This window comes from Callithrix jacchus, chromosome 10 (assembly GCF_049354715.1).
Source record: "Callithrix jacchus isolate 240 chromosome 10, calJac240_pri, whole genome shotgun sequence".
Lineage (NCBI taxonomy): Eukaryota > Metazoa > Chordata > Mammalia > Primates > Cebidae > Callithrix > Callithrix jacchus.
Genome location: NC_133511.1, coordinates 14,466,815 through 14,485,620, shown reverse-complemented (window position 1 = coordinate 14,485,620; position 18,806 = coordinate 14,466,815). Strand labels below are relative to the sequence as shown.

Here is an 18,806-nt window from a genome sequence, read left to right as displayed (position 1 = left end):
GATATCCATTAACGTTTCAAATTCTCACAACAACCTTATGATTTCAGCTCTATTATTATCCCCATTTTTTACATAAGGAAACAGAGGCACAGAGAGGTTGAGTGATTTGCCCGAAGTCACACAGCTAGTAAGAAGCAAAGCCAAGACTAAAACATGAACAGTAGGAAGAGAGACACATTCCTAATGTGGAAACAGCGTGGGTAGAGGTGGACGTGTCAGGTGGAAAGGAGCAGAAAGCATGTATTTAATCCATTTTGACAATTTTAGATAAATCAAAAGTCAAATGAGATATTGCAGAGCCTTCAGGGCTTGGAATGAAGCCATGGAGGCCACTTCCTCAAATCAAAATTTTCAACAATTTCAGGACAGCCAACTTAACCTGTGAAATAGGGGCAGATTTTGGAAGAAGCTTGCTGAGAGGTCCCAATAGTTCTCTGGATCCAGGAAAACCTGGAGCAGAAGGACGCCTATTCTTTGTTGAGTTGGAACATGCTGAGAAATGTTTGGAATTCTCTTTGAGTTCTATCATTCATTGCCTTCCTCTTCTGATCAATTCCAGGAAAACTCTCCTTACCGTTGTATTCCATCAGCTTTCTGGCATGTCCTTGGGCCATGCTGACAAGTCAATTGCATGTATGTTCTTAGAGGGTGTTGTGCATATATATATCTCCAGGATATAGATATATCCAGGACTGGCTACATAATTTGCAGGTCCCAGTGCAAAATTAAAGTGAGGGGTCCTTTTCTCAAAAGTTTCAAGAAAAAATTCAAGACAGTAACAGCAGAACCTTAAACTGAGGACTGAGCTCTTGTGAGCGCAGGACAGTGAGTGGCGACCCACCCATGGAGCTGGCCCTGCACATGTCACTCACCCGTTTGCATCGTAACTGTCTTTAGGGTAAGGTCTATGTCTGCTGTCCCAAAATTAGGAGTACAAAAGGACCCATCAAATGTTGGGCAAACAATATGGGAGAAGGGAAGTGAGCTTACATTAGTAACTACATACATGTCTAGTCTGCAGTAGGTGTGATCTGTAGACAAGTAAATGAAGGCTAAGTGATTTGCCTAAGGTTAATTGCTGCTAATAATGGGTGGAGCCTGGATGGGCATGCGTATTTTTCTGCTCCAAAGCCCATACACTTTGCAATATACCCTTCAGTAGAGGGATGACTCATATGGAGGGTACATAAGCTAGACCCATCCCACAACATTTCCACCCCCTTCATCAAAACATTAAGACCACCGAAATGCTCAGAAGGTCAAGGAGCTTGGGGCATAATTTGGTTCTTGCTGAAGCCCACTTGATCTTACCTGGGTGGCTTCCAGTGTTTACAAGAATCAGAAAATCAGAAGTTAGACGTGACCTAGGGATCTAGGATGGGCAGAGGCTCGGGGAGGGAACATGTCAACAAGTCCTGACATGTGTCCTATGAGCCTGGCCCTATGCAGCAGGCTGCACATGGAGAGAGGTACAGGCAAAGAGTGAAAGTCAGGAAGAAGGTAAGGATCTCTTCCCACATTTTATTTGTTAACTGTGCAAGCTGCAAGTTTGATCTTTATATTAAGTTTCTGAAATGTGCACAGCATAAAAATAGCCCCATCATAATGGCTTCATGTGGATTTTTGCTTAGTAAAGCGGTGGTTCCTAATGTTTTTCTTCTTTCTAATGCTAAAAATACTTTGAAATCTCCCATAGCAAAGTAGTTCTTCTTTAAGTATGGGTTCATCAAGAAACCATGTGATGACAAAAAGCTATGCTTTAAAATGTATTTTATTCATTGCAACATTTGTAGCATTTGACAGATAACTGTACATAGTATGTGTGAGATATCTTATCAGTAGAGCCCAGAGACTGTGCTAGGTGCACCTGAAGAGGCATTCACTCAAACATGTCCCATCCCACATGCATGCATGCACAAAAATGTACATGCACAGGTGAGGAAGCCACTGAGCCAGTACAAGGAAGCCCAAAGCATGGAGTCTTGGCTTGAGCTGCAGCTTGCAGATGGCATCAGATTATGAGCCTGTTCCAAGGGGCATGTGTTTGGAGATTCTGATGCTTCTGTTTGAAAACCAGCCTGGCCTGGTCCCTCCTCAGGCCTCCTGTGGACATGGTAGAGAGATGAATGGTCTGATTTACAAGGAGGAAGCTAGGAGCAGCTACCTGAAAAGCAATCCAGACAAACAGATCTTAGAATGAGGGAGATGCCAGAGGAGCTCCTGGCAGCTCCTGGGAGGAACCTGTGATTACACCTTTTTGATTATAACCACTGGGTGGACACAGCAGCTTTGTCTAGTGAAGTTATTCTTCCTGCAGCATGCTTTCCTGTGATGAGTGCAGCAGTTACAGTTGATAGGGGCATAAACAGCTATCAAGGTGCTCTGTTGTCCTGGGAGTTGGCATTAATAACGTTGAGTCAAGGGAGGGTGGCCCTGACCACCAGAGCCCCAGCAGGGCACCTCCCTGCTGGCCCCTCTCCCCAGGGTGCAGCCATAAGCTCAGGAGCTTGGCTATTTATAGTCAGACTCTGATATCTCTGATGATTACCTTTCAGATCTCAAGTGTGAGGTCTACTTTATGGAAATAGCACGGTACAAACTAATTGCAGGCTTCAAAGTGCATCTGTTTTTTTCCCACTTCCTCTTCTCTTGCCACCTTCTGCCCCACCCTCACCCTCACTCCATCCTAGCACCACCACTGTCTCTCTCTATATATATTTTTTTTTTGTTTTTTTACAAAGATCAGAAACAGCACAATGTGATTGGGAAGCTGACAGCCCTGCAGAAGGGCTTCCATTTCTATTAACCCCTGAAAAAAGTGACTTTCTTGAGGGTTCCAAAACCTACCAGACCAGGTTTAAGCCCTGAAACTTCACTGGCAATTTCTTAGGTTTTTCACTCAAAAGCTGGCATGATTCCACAGAACATGGTACCTTAGCATCTCTACCTTCCATAGCACCTTGGAGGTCAACCAGCACCACTTGTAAGTCAGATTTCTCCCGTTAGAACCTCTACATATCCATCCTTACTGGAACATTTCTGGAAAACTGAGCATGCCCCTTTCCAGTGCCACCTGCTTTACATTTAAAATAATTCTACCCAGCAATCCCATTATTGGGTATATACCCAAAGGATTATAAATCATTCAATTATAAAGACCCATGCACACACATGTTCATTGCAGCACTGTTTACAATAGCAAAGTCTTAGAACCAACCCAAATGCCCATCAATGATATACTGGATAAAGAAAATTTGGCACATATACACCCTGGAATACTATGCGGTCATAAAAAATGATGAGTGTGTCCTTTGTAGGGACATAGATGAATCTGGAAACCATCATTCTCAGCATACTGACACAATAACAGAAAACCAAACACTGCATGTTCTCACTCATAAGTGGGTGTTGAACAATAAGAACACATGGACACAGGGAAGGGAGCATCACACATCGGAGTCTGTCAGGGGGTGGGGAGATTGGGGAGGATATAGCATTAGGAGAAACATCTAATGTGGATGACAGGGTGATAGATGCAGCAAACCACATGGCATGTGTATACCTATGTAACAATCCTGCACAATCTGCACATGTACCCTAGAACTTGAAGTATCATTTAAAAAATAATTCTAATGATTAGAAAGTTATTTTAAACTCTAATTTGTCTCTTTAGATATGCTCTTAGACAAAAGTGAGAACAAATGCCATCCCTTTTCCAGATGCCATCCTGTCACCCACCCAAAGATGGCTAAGCTAGTGTCAGGCCCTGCCTAGCTCTCAGCCTTTGTCAGCCTTCTTTGTTCTCAGCTGGGGCCACTTGATCACCTCTGGACTCAGCTCTGCTCCCAGGCGCTAAGACTAATCTTGGCCTGGGGCAGGTGGAATTTGAAGAGCTCAAACTCAACTGTGTGATTAAAAATCAATTTGCTCTCAAAGCTAATCTGGATAATATGGTTCTTTTTTTTTTTTTGAGACGGAGTTTCGCTCTTGTTACCCAGGCTGGAGTGCAATGGCGCGATCTCGGATCATAATGGCTATCGTTTCTGGAGTGTTTGCTGTGTGCCAGACACTGTGCTAAACATGTGGTCCTTTATTAGTTCCCCCAGCAGTTCTCGAAAGTACATATTACTATCCTCAGTTTACATATGAGAAAACTGAAGCCTAGAGAAGTACAGTGGCTTTCCAAAGGTCATGGAGGTAATGAGTAACACAGCTTAGAATGCAACCCATGCTAACGTTATTCTCTGGCCTTATGATTGGCCACCACAATGCAATGCCATCTAGCCCAGCCCTTACTTGTGCCCTCAGTGTGGGTGCCTGGATCCTGTCCTTGATGATACCCTTGTGTCCCTCTCAGCATCCTTGAGTACAGGGTTTGCCCTTGTAGGTCCCCAGTGCAGAGGCTGGAGTCCTACCTGAATCCCAGCCCATGGGTAAGGCCCAGCCATCTGCCTGGAGACTTCCTGGCCCAGCCTGGCTGCTTGCCTCATTCCATCTGTCTGGCATGTTTCGATTTTTCTCATCTTTCCTTTCCCCTTTCCTAATTGTGATACTTGGTATCTGCATATTTTCCCCTCTTCTTGATTGCAATGATGAGGTTACTGAAGAGGAGACCCTCTTCCTTTTTAAAAAATATATATATATATATTTTATTGCATTTTCGGTTTGGGGGTACATGTGAAGATAGGAACATACATAGCAATGTGGTTTGCTACCTTCCTCCCCATCACCTATATCTGGCATTTCTCTCCATGTTATCCCTCCCCAACTCCCCACCTCCCAATGACCCTCCCCTAGTTCCCCCTACAGACTCCAGTGTATGATGCTCCCCTCCCTGTGTCCATGTGTTCTCATTGTTCAACACCCACCTATGAGTGAGAACATGCGGTGTTTTTCTGTTCTTGTGTCAGTTTGCTGAGAATGATGGTTTCCAGGTTCATCCATGTCCCTACAAAGGACATGAACTCATCGTTTTTTATGGCTGCATAGTATTCCATGGTGTATATGTGCCACATTTTCCCTGTCCAGTCTATCGTTGATGGGCATTTGGGTTGGTCCCAAGTCCTTGCTATTATAAACAGTGCTGCAATGAACATTCATGTGCATGTGTCCTTATAATAAAATGATTTATAATCCTTTGGATATATACCCAGTAATGGTATTGCTGGGTCAAATGGAATTTCTATTTCTAGGTCACTGTCTTCCACAATGGTTGAACTAATTTACATTCCCACCAACAGTGTAAAAGTGTTCCTATTTCTCCACATCCTCTCCAGCATCTGCTGTCTCCAGATTTTTTAATAATCACCATTCTAACTGGCGTGAGATGGTATCTCAATGTGGTTTTGATTTGCATTTCTCCAATCACCAGTGACAATAAGCATTTTTTCATATGTTTGTTGGCCTCATATATGTCTTTTGAAAAGTGTCTATTCATATCGTTTGTCCATTTTTGAATGGGCTTATTTTTTTGTGGATTCTGGATATTAGCCCTTTGTCAGATGGGTAGATGATTGCAAAAATTTTTTCCCATTCTGTTGGTTGCTGGTTCATTCTAATGATTGTTTCTTTTGCTGTACAGAAGCTCTGGAATTTAATTAGGTCTCATTTGTCTATTTTGGCTTTTGTTGCCAATGCTTTTGGTATTTTAGTCATGAAGTCCTTGCCTATGCCTACATCCTGAATGGTTTTGCCTAGGTTTTCTTCTAGGGTTTTTAATGGTGTTAGGTCTTATGTTTAGGTCTTTAATCCATCTGGAGCTAATTTTAGTGTAAGGTGTGAGGAAGGGGTCTAGTTTCTGCTTTCTGCACATGGCTAGCCAGTTTTCCCAACACCATTTATTAATTCTTGGTGGTCCCAAAAAGTAACCCAAGGTTATTTGTTTAGCCTGTGGGAGAGATCCTGGAAATCACTGAGAAAGCCTCATTTTGTCTCATAGCTAAGGAGTGAGCTCTGATTGTACCTAATCTGACTACCTCCTTAGCAGCTATGAGAGAGAAATGTTCCTTGGACCACTACTCCAAAGAAGAAGATAGAAATATACTCTAAAGAGAAAACATCCCCTGGGAGCTTCATGAGGGAAATTACCATTTCAAATGGCTTCAGCATCCATGGATTGAATCCACTTGATCTGGATAGTAGTCTACAGAGTGTGGAGTTTGTCAAGATCTGTGGTTCTTTCCATCTGACGCCTTTCTTCAGGAAGCCCTGGTCTTCCTCTTCCAGCCACATCCCAGGTCTAGAGCATTTTCCTACAAGGACACAACAATATTCAGCTTCATTAAGGAAGGAAGAAGAGCCACAAAGCAACTCATTCAGTAATTTTCTTGCTGACCCCAATCTAAACTGTTTTTTATTCCTTATCTTGATTCTACAATGTAGACAAAAATGAAGATTTCTTTCTAAGACCAATTATTATAATGGGCAGATAAAAAGTGACAATGCAAATACAGTCACTAAAAACAAAAGAAGGAACACCCAAACCCAAAATGAACAGAAACCAAAAACCAGCCTCTGAACTCATAAAACGTGATTGCTTTATGGTGAACAGACAGTCCACAATGAATGGCAAGTTGTCTATTGATGTGATTGCTTTATGGTGAACAGACAGCCCACAATGAATGGCAAGTTGTCTATTGATGTCCTCTTCGGCCTCTTGATCATCTCATGTTCTTTTAAGATAAGACTGCAGACCATGGAATCTTGCTGGAGATAACATGATTTCCTGAGTGAAGGCTATAAAGGGACAAAACCATAGACCTTGGCACATTCCAGAGCTAACCTCTTAACCTTGAGGTGACACTCTCCAGTACAGACTATGGGAATAGGGAGAAGAGGGAAATGGATTAGTCAGAAATCTTCCCTGATACTTAATGAGCTTCCTCAGCAAAGGTTAAAAGGGAGTACCTTTAAACAACAACCTGAGTGAGCGGTCTTAGAGTTTGCAGACTGCAGTCAGGTACATTCCAGGGAAAGCCTGCTGAATACCTCTGAAATTGCCCTTTTGTAGAGTAGCTGTAAAGGAGGACTGCTATGGTCTGAATGATTTGTTCCCCCATAATTCATACGTTGAAACCTAGTTTTAAAAGGAGGGCCTTTGGGAGGTGACCAGATCATGAGGATGGAGCCCTCCATAAATGAGAGTAAAACCCTTAAAAAAGAGACCTGAGGGAGTTTGTTTGCCTTTTCTGCCTTTTAATCACCCAGCTATAAGGCACCATCTATGAGGAAAAGAACCCTCACCAGATATCACTGCTGCCTTGATCTTGGGCTTCTCAGCCTGCAGAACTGTGAGAAATAAATTTCTGCTGTTTATAAGTTACTCGGTCTAAGGATAATTTGTTACAGCAACCAGAACAGACTAATACAGGGCCTGAAGTGTGCATCTTAAATTGGCCAACTCACTATTATGAAATGTGCTATTCACATCCTCGTTCTTTAGTAAGTTTGGGTTGTCAGTTTTTCTTGGTTCCCTGGAGTGTGAAGGTTTAGAAATAAATTATTTCATTATTTTTTCTGCACAGGAGAAAAAAAATGGGAACAGTCCCAGGCCAGAATCAAAAAAGGCAATTACTGAGTGTACAGAATAATTGACAAAGGCCATGTGGCCCCTGCCTCTGGCCTTGGCTGAGCCTGTTAGAGGCAGGAGAGCCCTGAGTAGACAGGGTGGTGGTGACGTAGTCCTCTGATCTTCCTTGAAAGATACTGATCTGTAAGGAAGACCCTGGGGACCTGCTGCTTTACCATGGCCTCTTGTAAACACATCAACCCTGGAATCAGATGGTTCTGTGCCTGCAGAAGGTTCCTAATTCTCTGCGTTTTTTTAAATTGCCTCTTTTTTCTAATGACTCATTTTACTTTCCAGTATAATTGTTGAGTACATCAGTCTCAACTTTAGATAAGAGAAAGTGTATTTATTTAAATTTGATTAAAGATATCAAACGAGGGAGAACTGAAACCCAAGCCATCATGTCATGTCACACTGTATTTGGAGATATAGACAGACACATCACATTTACAATTAGGAATTAGACTCAAATTTCAAAAGGCTGCCTATCACAGGTGTTGATATGCATGAACAAAGAAAAAATAATTATTAAAAATAATAATAAGAGACTGCCTGGCTCAGTAACTCTATCAGCAACTGCAAGTATGCTACTTTCCTCTTAGTAAGAAAGTCCATGCTAGACCCCAGGAAGCACACAACCAGGCAGGGCCAATCAATTGTGTTACTGTGTTCTCCTGGCCTGTGATTGGTTCATGGATGGGCTTGTGACCCAAACTCAGACAAATCAGTGATCTTCCATAGGATATTTCACAACTAAGTTGGGAGGAAGACTCTTTCTAAGAGGAAATTCAGAGCTGCCTGCGGCTATGTTTCCTTCAAATAGAAAAATTCTGTAATAAAGACTACAGATGGAATTAGACTGAGTTGAAAGATTGAGGGGGAGAGAGAGAGAGAGAACCCAGAGTGGCAAAGACAGATGGCAGCACTCCAATGGCACTGTGGACCTTGCATGTTGTTGTCCCTGAGGTCAGACCCACTCTTACCAAAACTGAGTGTTTATTGGGCTAATGAATTGCCTTTTATCCCAGGATCATCCTCTTCTAAATGACTCCTAAATCTTGGCATCCGCAAGGTTCAGTCCCAAACCATTTTCTTGTCTTTATCCACTGTCTTGGTGATCTCATCTAGTCTCATGGCTTTAAATGTAATTTATGCTGATGGCTTGTAAATTTATAAACGTAGCCCTTACCTCTATACCCATAGATCTCGCTGCCTGATCAACAATGCCTCTCCACTGTCTGGTAGTCATTTTGCTCTGACTCGTCTAACACAACACTCATCCATCTCCTCTCCGCCCCCACCCCCTACCTGGTCTTTCCCCATCTCAGTAAATAGTACAATCAATTGCATTTTTCAGTGGTTCAGTCCAGAAACCTGAGAGTCATCCTTGACTCTTCCCTATTTTGCACCTCCAACATCCAATTTATCACCAAATCCTGCTGGTTCTACCTCTAAAATAATCTCCCATCTGTCTACTTCTTTTCTTCTCCTTTTTTCACATCCTGGTCTATCACAACAGCTTCTTAACTGGTCCCCTTGCTTTTACTCTTGACAACCTATAACACATTCTCCAACTCCACACAGCACATAGGGCACTCTTTTTAGAATCTGAATGAGATAATGCCATATCTGTGCTTAACTTTCTACAATTACTTCTACAATAATTAATAAAATCCAGGCTTCTTATCATGATTTACAAGACTCTATGATCTGGCCCCTGTCCATCTCTCCAACTCATCTTCTTCCTTAATTAAGTCTTCTTTCCTTGAAACTGTCAAATTTGCTCTCTGCCTTAAGGCCTTTGCATTTTCTCATCTCTGCCTGGAATGTGTGCATGACTGGTTTCTTTTCATCATTCCAATGCCTCAGAGAAGACTTCTCTGTCCCCGAAATCTAAGTTATCTCTGATTCCTTAGTAACACTCTGTATGCTAGGTTAAGTATCTTATCACAATCTGATATTCTTTTTATTTTTTTCTTTATATTTTGTCTCTTTCTAACTAGACTGTAAGTACCATATGATAAAGGACTTCTTTGTGTTGTTACTATTATTTACCTCAGCACCTAGAATAGCTTCTGGCAAAGAGAAGTGCTCAGTGTTTGTTGAATGAAAAAAAGTCATTTAGCTGGGTTTCTCTCATTTGCAAATAAAGGAGATCCCAAGAGATACAAAATAGTTTCACATACAGATCAGCAAGTTTCATAGTTTAGAACTTAACAGGTCATAAAGATGTACTGAATGCTGTAACAGCAGCAACAATGATGCTTATTATTTATGGAGCATTTACTACATTCTAGACACAGGATTTTGCATTAGCCAAATTTAAGTCCCACAGAAATCTTGTGAGTCAGGTATCTTAATCTTCTTTTTAACACTGTTATAAACTGAGACTCAGATTACATGTTTGTCCAAGATTACACAGCAATAAAATTGGTGGACTTTGAACTTGAACTTGGGAGTTCTGATTCCAATGTTGGTATTTATTCATGATATCACATTATCTCTGTAAAGTAAATATAGTGATGAAATATGAAAGATAAATATTTAACAAATTCAACCCCTACTTCTTACTAGGTATGAGGTTTGCTGATATCTTGCTAGATGAAAACTTCACTGCTAAAAACAACAGCATAAAATATGACCCAAGGGGTGAGGATCCAAGATGGCCGAATAGAAACAGCTCCAGAGTGCAGTTCACAGCAAGAACAGCACAGAGGGTGAGTGCTTACCACATTTCCAAACAAGTTTTCACTGTCCACAGACCAGGAGATTCCCAGGCCAAAAAGCACCACGAGTTTTCAGTGTGGCAGTTTCAGCCAGTGCCCAGTTGGTGTACAGAAACTCACACAAGTCTGGGCAGCCATTTCAACTGGGGCTTAAAACAAATGCTTGGGAGACAGAGCTGCCCATTCAACTGAAAGGGAGGGGGCTAAGACAGGGAGCCCGGTGATCTGGCTTGGCAGGTACCACCCCCACAAAACAACCTGAAATGCTCTGTATTGAGCATTTCACAGCAAGAACAGCTGGACCCAGGCTGGTCCAGTTCAGTGGGGGGAAGGGTGTCCCCCACTACCGAGGCAGTTCACACAGCAACTGGGCAGAGCCTGCAGCAGCTCAGCAATTCCTCTGCTTGCAGACTGTGACTAGACTACTCCATGTGGGCAGGGCATCTATGAAAAAAGGCAGCAAGCACATCAGGAACTTATAAATAAAGCCACCTTTCCAGGTCAAATCACCCGGGAAAAGAGGTGGTTATGAGTTCTGCTGCAGCAGACTTAAAGGTACCTGCCCAGCAGCTTTGCGTGGAACAACAGAACTCCTAGCACAGCACTTGATAAGGGACAGACTGTCTCCTCAAGCAACTCCCTGACCCCCGTATATCCAAAGAGACACCTCATAAAGAAGAGCTCAGACCGACATCTGGCAGGTACCCTTCTGGGACAAGGATAGCAGAGGAAGAAACCGGCGGCAACCATTGATGTTCTGCAGCCCCCATGAGTGATCCCCAGGTGAGTGGGGTCTGGACTGAACCTCCAGCGGTCCTGCAGCAGAAGGGCATATTAGAAGGAAAACTAAGAAGCAGAAAGAAATAGCTTCAACATCAATGAAAAGGACGCCCACTCAGAGACCCCATCTGAAAATCACCAACTACAAAGACCACAGGTAGATAAATCCACAAAGATGGGAAGAAACCAGCACAAAAAGGATGAAAACACTAAAAACTAGAATACCTCTTTTTCCTCCAAGGGATCACAACTCCTCACCAGCTAGGGATCAAAGATGGATGGAGAATGAATCTGATGAAATTGACAGAAACAGGCTTCAGAAGATGGGTAATAATAAACTTCTCAGAGCTAAAAGAACATGTGCTAACTCAATGCAAAGAAACTAAGAACCCAGAGAAAAGGTTAGATGAAATGCTAATTAGAATAAACAGCTTAGAGAAGAATATAAACGACTGATGGAGCTAAAAAAAAAAAAAAAAAGACAACATGAGGAAAATTTTGACAAAGGCTCATGTAGGAATCAGCAAACATTTTTTGTAAGGAACCAGATTGTGGGTTGACTCTCAAAAATGGCCGAATAGACACAACTCCAGCACACAACACCCAGCAAGAAAGAGGCAGAAATCCAGAGATCTCCTAGCTCCAAACGAGGTACCAGGGGCATTTTAACAGGTCTGGTCCTACAGTGAGCAAAGCCCAGGCAAGGCAGAGCAAGGCAGGGAGGGGTGCTGCTTCACCCAGAAAGTGCATCTGACAGGTGAGTCAGAGGCTCCCTTTCGGGCACTCTGGTCCAGATACAGTGCTTCCCCCACAGCCTCAGCAATACACAGAACAGGGGATCTTTGCCAGTCAAGCGCCGGGAATTACAAGCACGGAGTTGAACAATAATCCAGGACGGTGTCCTGGATTGGTACATAGACCTAAACAGATACAGAAGTCCAAAGCCAACTGGGAGAGCCTGTGGACTGAGCTATCACCCCTGCCCCTCAACCAGAGAGACAGGGAGTTATAAGCAGGAGGACAGAAGAGCAGCATGGTGGGCCTCTACCCCATGACTGGAGAGAAAGGAAGCTGAAAGGGGGAGATGGCAGGTGGGGCTGGGTGGATCCCTACCCACCACAAACTCCAGAGGGTTGAAGCTCTGACTCTAGCCAGTTGAGCAGCCAGTGCCACAGTCTGAGTTGAACTCCGAATGATCCAGCACAGTGGAGGAAGGGCACAACCCACCATTAGAAGGGTGGGACTGGGCTACATGTTTTAACAAAAAATACAGGATGCCTATCTAGCAATGGGACAGCATTCTTGACCAACCAACAGCACCTCACAGGTCAGCGGAAGAGGTGGACCTAATCTCTCAGTAGAAATAAAAAAGACACAGGAAGCATCCTTAGTAACCTGAAGGAGTCCCTAGAAACCCAGTAGTGCCTCTACAGGCAGACAAGCGATATCATCAAGCAGCTCCCTGACACCACAGCCAGGTAAATCCACAAAGATGGGGAAAAAAACAGTGCAAGAAAAGATGAACCATCAAAGACCAGACACCTCTTCTCCTTCAAGGGTTCAAAACTCCTCAACCACACATGAACACAACATGACCGAGAAAGAGTTTGACAAACTGACAGAAACAGGCTTCAGAAGGTGGATAATAACAAACTTTTCTGAGCTAAAGGAACACATTCTAACTCAATGCAAAGAAACAAAAAACCTTGAAAAAAGGTTAGACCAAATGCTAACTATAATAACCAGCTTAGAGAAGGATATAAATGACTTGATGGAGTTGAAAAGCACAGCACGAGAACTATGTGAAGCAAACACAAGTTTTAATAGCCAAATCGATCAAGCAGAAGAAATGATATCAGAGATTGAAGATCAAATCAATGAGAAGGCAAGACAAGAGAAAAAAAGAGTGAAAAGAAGTGAACAAAGCCTTCAAGAAATATGGGACTATGTGAAAAGACCTAATCTATGCTTGATCGGTGTACCTGAATATGATGGGGAGAATGAATCCAAGCTGAAAAACACACTCCAGGATATTATCCAGGAGAACTTCTCAAGCCTATCAAGGCAGGCCAACATTCAAATTCAAGAAATACCGAGAACTCCACCAAGATATTCCTCAAAAAGAGCAACCCCAAGGCACATAATCATCAAATTCACCAGGGTTAAAATGAAGGAAAAAATGCTAAGGGCAGCCAGAGAGAAAGGTCAGGTTACCCACAGAGGGAAGCAAATCAGACTCACAGTGGATCTCTCCAGAGAAACCCTACAAGCCAGAAGAGAGTGGGGGCCAATATTTGACATCCTTAAAGAAAAGAACTTTCAACCCAGAATTTCATATCCACCCAAACTAAGCTTCATAAGTGAAGGAGAAATAAAATCCTTTATGGTCAAGGAATTACTGAGATTTCATCACCACCAGACCTGCCCTACAAGAGCTCCTGAAAGAAACACTAAGCACAGAAAGGAACAAGTAGCAGACACTGCAAAAGCAAACCAGTTGGCAAAGACCAAAAATGCAATGAAGAAAATGAGTCAACTAATGAGAAAGAAAACCAGCCAGTAACAAAATGGCAGATTATATTCACACATAACAATATTAACATTGAATTTGTAAATGGCTTAAATGCCCCAATCAAAAGATGCAGACTAGCAAACTGGATAAAAGAACCCATCGGTTCCTTTATATTTCTGCTGTATTCAGGAAACCCATCTCACATACAAAGACACACATAGACTCAAAATAAAGGGATGGAAGATTTACCAAGCAAATGGAGAACAAAAAAAAAAAAAAAAAAAGCAGGGATTGCAAACCTAATCTCTGACAAAATGGACTTCAAACCAACATAGATGAAAAGAGACAAAGAAGGAAACAACATAATGGTGAAAGGATCAATCCAACAAGAAAAGCTAACTATCCTAAATATATGTGCATCCACCACAGGAGTACCCAGATATATAAAGCAAGTTCTTAATGACCTAAAATGAGATTTAGATTCCCACACAATAATAGTGGGAGACTTCAACACTCCACTGTCAATATTAGACAGATCAACAAGACAGAAAATTAACAAAGACATCCAGTACTTGAATGCAGAGCTGGACCAAGCAGATCTAACAGACAGGTACAGAACGCTCCACCCCAAATCCACAGACTATACATTTTTCTGAGCACCACATTGCACTTACTCTAAAATTGACCACATCATTGGAAGCAAATCATTCCTCAGCAAATGCAAAAGAATGGAAATCATAGCAGTCTATCAGACCACAGCACAATCAGACTAGAACTCAGGATTAAGAAACACATGCAAACCCACACAAACACTTGGAAACTGAACAACTTGCTTCTGAGTGTCAACTGGGTAAACGATGAAATGAAGGCAGAAATAAAGATGCTCTTCAAAACCAATCAGAATGAAGACACGACTTGCCAGAATCTCTGGGACACCGTTAAAGCAGTGTTGAGAGGGAAATTTATAGCAATAAATGCCCACGTGAGAAACAAGGAAAGATCTAAAATTCACACCCTATCATCAAAATTGAAAGAGCTAGAGGAGGAAGATCAAAATAACTCAAAAGCTAGAAGACAAGAAAGTAAGATCAGAGCAGAACTGAAGGAGATAGAGACACAAAAAACCTTCAAAAAATCAATAAATCCAGGAGCTGGTTTTTTGAAAAGATCAACAAAATAGACCGCTAGCCAGACTAATAGAAAAGAGAGAAGAATTAAATAGATGCAATAAAAAAGATAAAGGGAACATCGCCACTGATCCCACAGAAATACAAACTACCATCAGAGATTACTACAAACATCTCTATGCACATAAATCAGTAAACCTGGAAGAAATGGATAAATTCCTGGACACTTGTATGCTACCAAGACTAAAAGAGGAGGAAGTTGAAACACTGAATAGACCAATAACAGGGGCTGAAGTAGAGGCGCAATCAATAGCCTACCAACCAAAAAAAGTCCAGGTCCAGACGGGTTCACAGCCGAATTCTACCAGATGTACAAAGAGGAGCTGGTTCCATTCCTTCTAAAACAGTATCAAACAATACAAAAGGAGCAAATCCTCCTTAACCCATTTTATGAGACCAACATCATCCTGATACCAAAACCCGGCAGAGACTCAACTAAAAAAGAAAACTTCAGGCCAATATCCATGATGAACATCAATGCAAAAATCTCCAATAAAATTCTGGCAAGCTGACTGCAACAGCACATCAAAAAAGCTTATCCAACACAATCAAGTAGGCTTCATTCCAGAGATGCAAGCCTGGTTCAAAATACACAAATCCATAAACGTAATCCATCACATAAACAGAACCAAAGACAAAAATCACGTTTATCTTAATATATGCAGAGAAGGCCTTTGAAAAATTCAACAGCACTTTGTGCTAAAAACTCAATAAACTAGGTATTGATGGAATGTATCATAAAATGATAAAAGCAATTTATGACAAACCTACAGCCAATATCATACTGAATGGGCAAAAGCTGGCAGAATTCCCTTTGAAATCAGGCACTAGAGAAGGATGCCCTCTCTCACCACTCCTATTCAATATAGTATTGGAAGTTCTAGCCAGAGCAGTCAGGCAAGAAAAAGAAATAAAGGGTATTCAAATAGAAAAGGAGGAAGTCAAACTGTCTCTATTTGCAGATGATATGATTGTAAATCATATCAAAGACCCCATCATCTCAGCTCAAAATCTTCTCAAACTGATAAGCAACTTCAGCAAAGTCTCAGGATACAAAATCAATGTGCAGAAATCACAAGCATTCCTATATACCAATAACAGACAGAGAGCCAAATCAAGAGTGAACTCCCATTCACAACTGCTACAAAGAGAATAAAATACCTAGAAATACAACTAACAACGGATGTAAAAAACCTCTTCAAGGAGAACTACAAACCACTGCACAATGAAATAAGAGAGGATACGAACAGATGGAAAAACATTCCATGCTCATGGTTAGGAAGAATTTGTGTCGTGAAAATGGCTATACTGCCCAAAGTAATGTACAGATTCAATGCCATTCTCATCAAGCTACCAATGACCTTCATCACAGAACTTGAAAAAAAAAACACTTTAAACTTCATATGGAGTCACAGGAGAGCCTGCATAGCCAAGATGATACCAAGCAAAAAAAAAAAAAAAAACAAAAAAAACAAAGCCAGAGGCATTGCACTACTGGACTTGAAACTATACTACAATGCTACAATAATCAAAACAACATGGTACTAGTACCAAACAGAGACATAGAACAATGGAACAGAACAGAGGCCCCAGAAGCAACACGACACATCTACAACCATCTGATCTTTGACAAACCTTACAAAAACAAGCAATGGAGAAAGGACTCCATGTTTAATAAATGGTGTTGGGAAAACTTGCTAGCAATGTGCAGAAAGCAGAAACTGGACTCCTTCCTCACACCTTACACTAAAATTAACTCCAGATGGGATTAAAGATTTAAACATAAAACCTAACACCATTAAAACCCTAGAAGAAAACCTAGGCAAAATCATCCAGGACATAGGGATAGGCAAGGACTTCATGACTAAAATACCAAAAGCAATGGCAACAAAAGCCAAGATAGACAAATGGGATCTAATTAAAATTCAGAGCTTCTGTACAGCAAACGAAACCATCACTAGAGCAAACCGGCAACCAACAGAATGGGGAGAAATTTTTGCAATCAACCCATCTGACAAAGGGTTAATATCCAGAATCTACAAAGAACTAAAATGGATATACAAGATAAAAAACAAACAAACCCATTTAAAGGTGGGCAAAGGATATGAACAGACACTTTTCAAAACAAGACATATGAGGCCAACAGACATATGAAAAAATGCTCATCATCGCTGGTCATTAGAGAAATGCAAATGAAAACTACATTGAGATACCATCTCACACCAGTTAGAATGGTGATCATTAAACAATCTGGAGACAACAGATGCTGGAGAGGAAGTAGAGAATTAGGAACACTCTCACACAGTTGGTGGGAGTGTAAATTAGTTCAACCATTGTGGAAGACAGTGTGGTGATTGCTCAAGGATTTAGAAATAGAAATTGTATTTGACCCAGCAATCCCATTACTGGGTATATAGCCTAAAAGCTATACATCATTCTACTATAAAGACACATGCACACATATGTTCACTGCAGCCCTGTGTACAATAGCAAAGATCTGGAACCAACCCAAATACCCATCAATGTTACACTGGACAAAGAAAATGTGGTACATATACACCATGAAATACTACACAGCCATAAAAAAAGATGACTTCGTGTCCTTTGTAGGTACTTAGATGAATCTGGAAGCCATCATTCTCAGCACACTGACACAAGAACAAAAAACAGACCACCACATGTTCTCACTCATAGGTGGGTGTTGAACAATGAGAACATGCAGACTCAGGGAGAGGAGCATCACACACGGGGGACAGTTGGGGGGTTTAGGGGAGGGACAGCAGGGGGTGGGGATGGATAACATGGGGAGAAATGCTGGATATGGTATACACCTAAAGTAAAATAAAAATAATTTTTAAAAACAACAGCACGAGAACTTCGCAAAGCATACACAAGCTTCAACAGCTGAATCGACCAAGCAGAAGAAAGGATATGAGAGATTGAAAATCAATTCAATGAAATAAAAAGAGAAGGCAAGAATAGAGAAAAGAGTGAAAAGGAATGAACAAAGCCTCCAAGAAATATGGGATTGTGTGGAGAGATCTAATCTACGTTTGATAGGTGCACCTGAATGTGATGGAGCGAATGAATCCAAGCTGGAAGACATTCTTCAGGCTATTACCCATGAGAACTTCCCCAACCTAGCAAGGCAGGCCAACATTCAACTCCAGGAAATACAGAGAACACCACAAAGATATTCCTCAAAAAGAGCAACCCCAAGGCACATAATCATCAGATTCACCAGGGTTGAAATGAAGGAAAAAATGCTAAGGACAGCCTGAGAGAAAGGTTGAGTTACCCACAAAGGGAAGCCCATCAGACTCACAGTGGATCTCTCCAGAGAAACCCTACAAGCCAGAAGACAGTAGGGGTCAATATTCAACATCCTTAAAGAAAAGAACCTTCAACCTAGAATTTCATATCCAGCCAAACTAAGCTTCATAAGCAAAGGAGTCTAAAATCCTTTATAGACAATATAGACAAACAATTGCTGAGAGATTTTGTCATCACAAGTCTTGCCTTATAAAAGCTCCTGAAAGAAGCACTAAACAAGGAAAGGAACAACCAGTCCCAGCCACTCCAAAAATGTACCAAATGGTAAAGAACATCAACACAATGAAGAAAATGTGTCAACTATTGGGCAAAACATCCAGCTAGCATCAAAATGGCAGGATCAAATTCACACATAACAATATTAACCTTAAATGTAAATAAATGAGCTAAATGTCCCAATCAAAAGACACAGACTGGCAAATTGCATAAAAAGTCAAAACCCATCAGTGTGCTGTATTCAGGAAACCCATCTCATGTGCAAGGACATACATAGGCTCAAAATAAAGGGAGGGAGGAAGATTTATTAAGCAAATGCAGAGCAAAAAAATGGAGGAGTTGCAATCCCAGTCTCTGATAAAATGGAATTTAAACCAACAAAGATCACAAGAGACAAAGAAGGGTATTACATAATGGTAAAAGGATCAATGCATCAAGAAGAACTAATGAGCCTAGATATATAGCCACCCAATACAGGAGCACCC

The 18,806-nt window shown here is 41.5% G+C and overlaps 2 long non-coding RNA genes across 2 annotated transcripts in view; one reads left to right on the top strand and one right to left on the bottom strand.

Annotated features, from left to right (window-relative positions):
- Positions 1-18,806, top strand: part of LOC118145705 (uncharacterized) — a 127,621-nt gene that overhangs the window by 77,104 nt on the left and 31,711 nt on the right. The window contains exon 4 of the long non-coding RNA XR_004731017.3: positions 10,142-10,284. This is a non-coding gene — a long non-coding RNA (uncharacterized LOC118145705). The remainder of the gene's footprint in view (positions 1-10,141; positions 10,285-18,806) is intronic.
- The window catches only part of LOC108593726 (uncharacterized), a 45,465-nt gene continuing 28,253 nt past the window's right edge, over positions 1,595-18,806 (bottom strand). Inside the window, exons 2-3 of the long non-coding RNA XR_001914274.4 lie at positions 6,088-6,251; positions 1,595-2,164 (exon numbers count right to left, since the gene is read on the bottom strand). This is a non-coding gene — a long non-coding RNA (uncharacterized LOC108593726). The remainder of the gene's footprint in view (positions 2,165-6,087; positions 6,252-18,806) is intronic.